Consider the following 7,461-nt stretch of genomic DNA (forward strand, 5'->3'; position numbering starts at 1 on the left):
TCTGGGTCCAGACTCTCAGGAGCACACAGAAGTGGCTGTCCTTTGGGGAGCTCCTGAAAGAGAATCTGGCCTTTCCCATTCACTTGTTCTTGTGTCTGTTATAGGTCCTCTTTTTTCTGTTATGGCTATATTCCCTGGTTAGTCTCTAAAGCAGTACTTCTTCAAGTGATCTGTGGACCATCAGTATCACCTGGAAACTTGTTAGAGGCACCAGCCCAAGCCATGGAATCAGCAGCTTCTGGTGTATGACCTTGGACAGGTTAGTTAGCCTCTCTGAAATGTGGTGCACCCCCTGTGGAAAATGGGAATGATAATGGCACAGGATTGTGGTAAAGGTTAAATGAGATGAGCAACCACTGAGCTCACCAAGCCCTCCAGGTGATTCTCATCACGCTAAAGTTTGAGAACCACTCCTCTAAAGATGCTGCTAAAAGATCCCCATTTTGAGACAGATGTTCTTGCCAAGAGAATTTTTCAGATTTTATCCCTTTATACACCTCAGACCATTTTTACTCTGAGCTAATCTGCCAATTATCTTTCCAAAATGAATGCTTTCTCATTTTCTTAAAATTGTTACAGGATACCAATCATGGTTTAGCTTTTCCTTAAAGACTCAGGGTGTAATCATGAGTGTAATTATTGCTGTGTTGGGTATAGGGCTTTTAGTATCATATGTCTGTGTTTGTGTATTCTTTACTGGTTTTTTTAGTTTAATTTTTTTTTTTTTCAGTTGTATGTGGCTTTCTTCTTCATTGTCTGCATATCAGCTGTTCCTACCATAAGTAAACTAGTAGGAGCCCTGTCACTTTCTAATTTTATTTTTAAATTGATTTTTTATAGGAACTGAAATAATCAAGATGGTTAATAGGGTGTGCAAAGCAAGAATAAATGAGTAAAAAATAAGAGTAAATAACCAAATGAGAATCTGAGGGGATGATTTTTCAAATATAAGCTTCTGTACCTGAATTCTCTAAGGTAGAATCTGGATTCTTGCCTGCCTTGCTGTTTATTTCTGATACTTTCTCAATGATTGGTGTTTTGAATGACAAAAGTTGTTGTACAATACTCACCACCCCATCCTTCTTCTGAACGTTTATCCCCAATGTTATATTTTCTCTTGTGTCTTTCTTCATTATTGATGTATTTTCCTAGAAGATGTAATTCATAATGTATCATTCATTCACATCTAAATTATTGCTCTTTGGAATGAAAAGTGAAGTCGCTCAGTCATGTCCAACTCTTTGCAACCCCATGGACTGTAGTCTACCAGGCTCCTCCGTCCATGGGATTTTCCAGGCAATAATACTGGAGTGGATTGCCATTTCCTTCTCCAGGGGATCTTCCCCACCCAGGGATTGAACCTGGGTCTCCTGCATTGTAGACAGACACTTTACCATCTGAGCCACCAGGGAAGTCTTGAAAGGGAGTATTAAATGTGAGGTACCCCCTCTTCCTTTCTCCTTTTTTCTTGTATTTTACTTTCTTTGGGTTTCCAAGTCAGCCTGGGAGAGAGTGCCCAGGGCTGACATGTGAAAAAACATCTGCATTCTAGGTTTGGTTCTACCACTAAGTGACTGGATGGAATCAGGCAAATCACTTGGCATCTCTGAGCCTGGAGCTACAGCATTATAAATGCAGATGATAATAATAATGATAATAATCCTCCCCCCTTGGAGCAGTGTAGCAGGAATCCTAGTAAATAGTGTAAGTGGGAATGTAACACCACATACACCTGATCTGCGTGGTGGCCAAGCTGCACCTAGGATATTTGGGCCGCGTGGAGGCCTTAAGGGCACTTCTTCAGTTTCCTGTGCCCCAGTGTCCAGCTGCCTTGGCCCAGAGGCTTTGGGACCTTGCTCTGTTTTTCTATCCTATTTCAGAGTATACCCAATCAATAGAGACGTAAAATAAAGTCACAGAGTGGGAGCTCATACTCACTATAGAAAATGTTGGCAGGAAATACAGCAATCATGATAGTTCCACAAAAAAAAACCCGGACTGTGGAATGCACAGTGTATGTGGATGGCGGTGTTTCAGCTATGCTCACTGCTTTGAAATCTGGTGCATTCTGAGATGTGGGACGTGCTGAGGGTTTAGACAATGTGCCTGCTTGGCACCTGCAGGTTCTTGGAAGGGACTGGAGGGGGTCTTTCAATGCAGGCCTGCCAGCCAAGATTATCCGACGGGGCATGCCTTCCACTGATTAAGGCCACTCTGGACCTCAGCAGTGAATAGATCCAGGGGCCCAAGAAGCCCCCACCTCTGAGATGCAGAGGGACACCCGCTTTCCTGAATAGCTGGTTCCCTTCTATTCAGTCCATTTATGTGTCTTCCTCTCCCGGTAGAGAATGTTGACAGCTACTGTCGCTGAAGACAGCCAAGAAGGCTTCCAGCCTCTGCAGGAAACTTCTGAAAGAGTGAACCCAGTCCACCTCACTTTTCTGCCAGTCCTAGCCCTACCCTCTCTTTAAAGCCTCATGTAAGTCTGACCTTAGTGGTATCAGCAAATCCTTCAGTCTTCAAGACCCTCTCAGCTCTGGCCTCTGCCAGCACTTATCACATGAGATTCCCTTTGGCACTAATCGTCTGTTGCCCGGTTAGTAAATGTATGAGGGATGTGTCTCTCGACATCTTGAGAGTGGTGCAAGGTCTTTATACTAGTTCTGCTCTGGGCTTCCCCGGTGGCTCAGACTGTAAAGAATCCACCTGCAATGCAGGAGACCCAGGTTTGACCCCTGGGATGGGAAGATTCCCCTGGAGAAGGGGAAGGCTACCCACTCCAGTATTCTTGCCTGGAGAATTCCATGGACAGAGAAACCCGCTGGGCTACAGTCTGTGGGGTCCCAAAGACAAGGACATGACAGAGCAATTACTACAACTCACACCAGTCTTCTAATAAGCAAATATACTAGTTCTGGTCTTGAGCCAGAGGCACCTGGAGCAGTAGGATGGCTACCCTGGCTAGGCTGAGAAACTGTCTCCATGGGGCTAGGCTGGATGCTTCAGGAAGTTGTTTGGGGGCAGCCAAAAACAGCAGAGTGAGAGGGAGGAATTGAATGCCCTTAAAAGCCTGGACTTCTTGTCCAGAGGGGGAAAGATGTCAAAGGCAAGGGTACAGTCAGGGTTGGAAATCAAAGGATGAGGAGTCACGCAAGTGGCTTAGGACCAAGGCTGTGAAGAGTCCCCTGCCAGGGCTAGGAGGCCTGGTTAATTAATATTGCCTCATGCTCTTTTTGATGTGGAAACAGGCCATTTCTTTTCAAGAACTGCTGCCTGGTATGTGGCCTGTGGAAGCATCACTCTTACTTCTGGCCCCTGACCGCAAAGACCACAGCGTCCCACTCCGCCCCTGACCGCAAAGACCACAGCGTCCCACTCCGCCCCTGACCGCAAAGACCACAGCGTCCCACTCCGCCCCTGACCGCAAAGACCACAGCGTCCCACCCCGCCCCTGACCGCAAAGACCACAGCGTCCCCCCCTCTCACCTGGGATGGAGGAGGTGGGCTCAGTCCTTTCTTGCTCCCTGGCCTTAGCACACGTGTCGAGGGAATGTGGAGCAGACCAACCTCTTATGTAGTGAATGAATGTTCCAACAAGTACCTTTTTAAGGCATTATGGATATAGAAACATTTCCTTTCCCAAACAGTGGAGACTTGAGACCAAAAGCTGGACCAACCCTAAAGGGAAGTTAAATGTCTTCTTCATTGAGAGTGAACATCCTGTACATTTAAGAGCAGAAAGAGAAAGCTTGCTGGGGTTTGGGGATGGGGGATTGAGCCTATTTCTTCTTAGGATAATGAATTGCAATAAATTAAGAGGAGATGGAACAAAATGGTGGATAGTGACTGTTATCAGAGAAGTAAAATGCTGTTTATATTAGAAGGCAATGTGAGGGGACCGTGATATGGACAGAACTCTGGCTTTAATTAGCTGATACCTTAGTGCTATTGATACTAGGGAATCTACTTATTGCCAGGAAGAGGTCTGTTTTCAGAGGTGGTGAGCTGTGTCTGCATAAAAACATTTCAAAGACCAGTGCAGAGCAGGAGGGCCAGTGGGAGTTGAGTTGGTCAGTTGCCATGGTGAACAGAGTCCCTGCTGAGCAGTTGCCCCGTCTTCGCACAGAGTCAGGGCTGGGTAGGATGATGCTTCTCAAACTCTAATGTGTGTATTTTTCAGCTGGGGGGGTCTTGGGAACAGTGAATTCTGATTCACAAGGTTTGGGTGGGCTCAGGGCTTGTTTCTAACTAACTTCCAGGTGCTGTTGATGCTACTGGTCTGTGGACAGTGTTTTGAGTGGCCACGGGCATAGTGGCCATTGGATGAAGAAGCAGTAGATCTTAATTTCAGCCCCGTGTGTGGCCCTGGACAAGTCGTGAACTCCCTGAGACCCAGTTTCCTCAATGGTACTGAAGGAGGGAAATAGACTAGCCTTAGCCAGTTCTTCAGTTCAGTGTTTCTGTCTTAGTGCTTGAGAGAAGGAAGTGTGCATGCGTGCTCAGTCATGTCTAGCTCTTTTGCAACCTCATGAACTGTAGCCCGCCAGGCTCCTCTGTCCATGGAATTTTCCCATGGGTTGCCATTTCCTCTTCCTGGGGATCTTCCTGACCCAGGGATCGAGCTCGTGCCTCCTGTGTCTCCTGCCTTGGCAGGCAGATTCTTTACCAGTGAACCACCTGAGAATCCCCAGGGAGAATGGAAACCTCTGCCTTATTCTTCCTTAAAGTAGCCTGGAGGTTGTGTCCATTGGTCTTGCAGCCTGGAAATTTACATGGTTCCTTCACCCTCTGTGTGGGTGGTTTGGTCACTGTCTGGTCAGTGCCTCTGAGTGGATACCAGATTCTATTGTTCTCTTGAAGGAAAAGAGAACCAGAGACTACAGTTGAGTGACTCCTGTCCCACATCCATCCTCGGTTCACAGGTGACTTCCCCTCCCCATGTATCACTCATTTAGATTCAATCTGTGACCTCTAGGAGTCTCCTGTCCTTTCTGCCTGGGCAGCTGGCTCATTCGGAGAAGGCAATGGCACCCCATTCCAGTACCCTTGCCTGGAAAATCCATGGACGGAGGAGCCTGGTAGGCTGCAGTCCATGGGGTCGCGAAGAGTCAGACACGACTGAGCGACTTCACTTTCACTTTTCTCTTTCATGCATTGGAGAAGGAAATGGCAACCCACTCCAGTGTTCTTGCCTGGAGAATCCCAGGGACGGGGGAGCCTGGTGGGCTGCCATCTATGGGGTCGCACAGAGTCGGACACGACTGAAGTGACTTAGCAGCAGCAGCAGCAGCAGCAGCAGCAGCAGCAGCTGGCTCATTGGACACCTTGAAAGAATACCTAGGCCTCAGACCTCTGAATCCCTTTCTCTGAGATGAGATGTCCAGTTTGTTCATGACAACAATAGCTCCCAGGCCTATTACAGTTATGCAATAGGTTTCTTTTTTTAGCCAGGTCTTGAAAATGTGTGCATTATCCTTTAGGTAATAAATGAAATAAAAAATGACTGAAAATAAATCGGCTTTGCAAAGTGGGACTGAAGCCTTTCTCCTAACTCCACCTGTTTTTTTGTTCTTATTGCTTTTTAGGGAGCTGATGGCAAGTGATTTCTTATTAACCCTTTTTCAGGGCCCACTTCATCTTTCACAAGTGGTTGTTGGGACTTTGGCCTGATGCTGGAGGGGTCCCTCATCAGTTACTCTGCGAATGGGGCGGCGACTTGAGGAGACATTATCGTGTGTCTTCTGACGTGGGGTGGCTTTTGTTCCTTCCTGGCCTGCTTCCACCTTGAAGAATCACTTTCCAACTGTCATGGTGGTTGTATTAAAGCAAAATATGTCTTCCTACCCAGATTTTTCAACTGAGGGCTGGGAGGTGAGAGAATAACCCTACTGTCTAAGCATGACATCAGGATCAATTTCCCATGGATCCTCTCAGGCTGCTGCCTCTTTGCCTCCATAACATGTCGTTAGCCCTTCATGTCTGCTTGTGCTGGGGTCTTCATTGTTGTGTGTGGGCTTTCTCTGGTTGCAGCGAGTGGGGGCTACTCTTCGTTGCGTTGCATGGGCTTCTCATTGTGGTGGCTTCTCTTGTTGAGGAGCACAGGCTCTAGGCTGGCAGGCTTCAGTGGTTGTGGCACGTGGGCGCAGTGGTTCTGGAGCACAGGCTTAGCAGCTGTGGTGCATAGGCTGAGTTGCTCCGTGGCACGTGGAATCTTCCCATCCCAGAGATCGAACCTGGGACCCCTGCATTGACAGGCAGGCTCTTCACCACTGGACCACCAGGGAAGTCCTCATGAGCACTCCAAGTGCAGCCCATTGCTTTAGGAATGGTGCAGTCTGCTCCGTGTGTGGCAGACCCATTGTTTGACTGTCATCTGTACATGGGATGTGACACCTGGGGGCTGGATAACTGGCAAGATGGTCTGGAACGTGGATCCCTCTCCCGAGGGAGACGCTGACAGAGTCCCTAGAGTAAGTCTAACTGGAGATGCCCTCTTGGTTTGCAAGTGGGGAGGAAGACCACAGGGGCAGGAAGTGACCCCTGCCCCTTGTGTGCACACAGAGACTTGGATTGGTTGAATGGCGGTTTTCTTGAGTCGTCTGATTTTGCTTCTCATTAGTATCTCTCTCCTGTGTTCCCGGCCACACTTCCGTCCTCGGTGTGTGCAGAGCTATTAACCGTGCTCACAAGTGGCACATCCATGGAAATGTGGTTGCTGCTGAAGAGCTGTATTTGTGTAAAATATTGAACACTTTGTAAAGATTTATCCTGGCTTCCCATCCTGTCCCCTACACTTCCCCCTTTTCTTTACTTAAAGATATGTTAACATCTCTGCTTCTATCTAGAGGAAAAAACCTTTGAAGTGAGACAGCATGAAGATAAAATGCCCTTCTCTGACCATCTCCCTCTAGAATGAGCTTGCAGACCTTCCAGGAGGCCACGGGGTGGAGTGGGTGGGGGGTGTGTGCAGCCCAGCAGTGGGTGGTACAGCTTCACTGCAAGCCCGCCTGCCCCAGTCTCTCTCTTGTCCCTGTCCCCTGGGAGCCAGCTCCCCTGAGCATGGGCTGGGTACATGGGAACCCACCAGTCAGCCAGCTCCAAGTCCCCTTGCTCATTCAAATCCCAAGATCCAAGCCTCTAACTTCAACAACTTGGGTCCGTCTTGGTTGTAAGGGACCCTCTGATTTCCTAAAATATTAGTCTCTGCTCCTCTGTTTGGTCACTGGAGATGCCAGGGGCTGAAATTTGGTCCTGGACACAGGTGAGCTGGGGCTTGGGTTAGGAAGTGGGCAAACAGTCATCCTCACCCCGGGCATAGCTGGCAGGGGCCTGGCTTACAGGGGTTTGCAGACCACTGACCTCACCCATCCTCTTGACGGTGGCTTAGAGCTCAGCTTCTTGTGAGTAGGCTGAAGGCTCTCCTCACCCTGTCCTACCCTCCTGCCACTTGCCTCCCAACTG

At 48.3% G+C, this 7,461-nt stretch overlaps 1 protein-coding gene and 1 non-coding gene across 4 annotated transcripts in view; one reads left to right on the top strand and one right to left on the bottom strand.

Annotated features, from left to right (window-relative positions):
* The window catches only part of NRXN3 (neurexin 3), a 1,738,382-nt gene that overhangs the window by 363,437 nt on the left and 1,367,484 nt on the right, over positions 1 to 7,461 (top strand). The gene's annotated exons all lie outside the window — the stretch shown is intronic.
* On the bottom strand, positions 1,341 to 1,412 carry TRNAC-ACA. Its single transcript has one exon. It is a non-coding gene; the product is annotated as a tRNA-Cys (tRNA).

This window comes from Bison bison, unplaced genomic scaffold (assembly GCF_000754665.1).
Source record: "Bison bison bison isolate TAMUID 2011002044 unplaced genomic scaffold, Bison_UMD1.0 scf7180017864201, whole genome shotgun sequence".
In the NCBI taxonomy this organism is placed as follows: domain Eukaryota; kingdom Metazoa; phylum Chordata; class Mammalia; order Artiodactyla; family Bovidae; genus Bison; species Bison bison.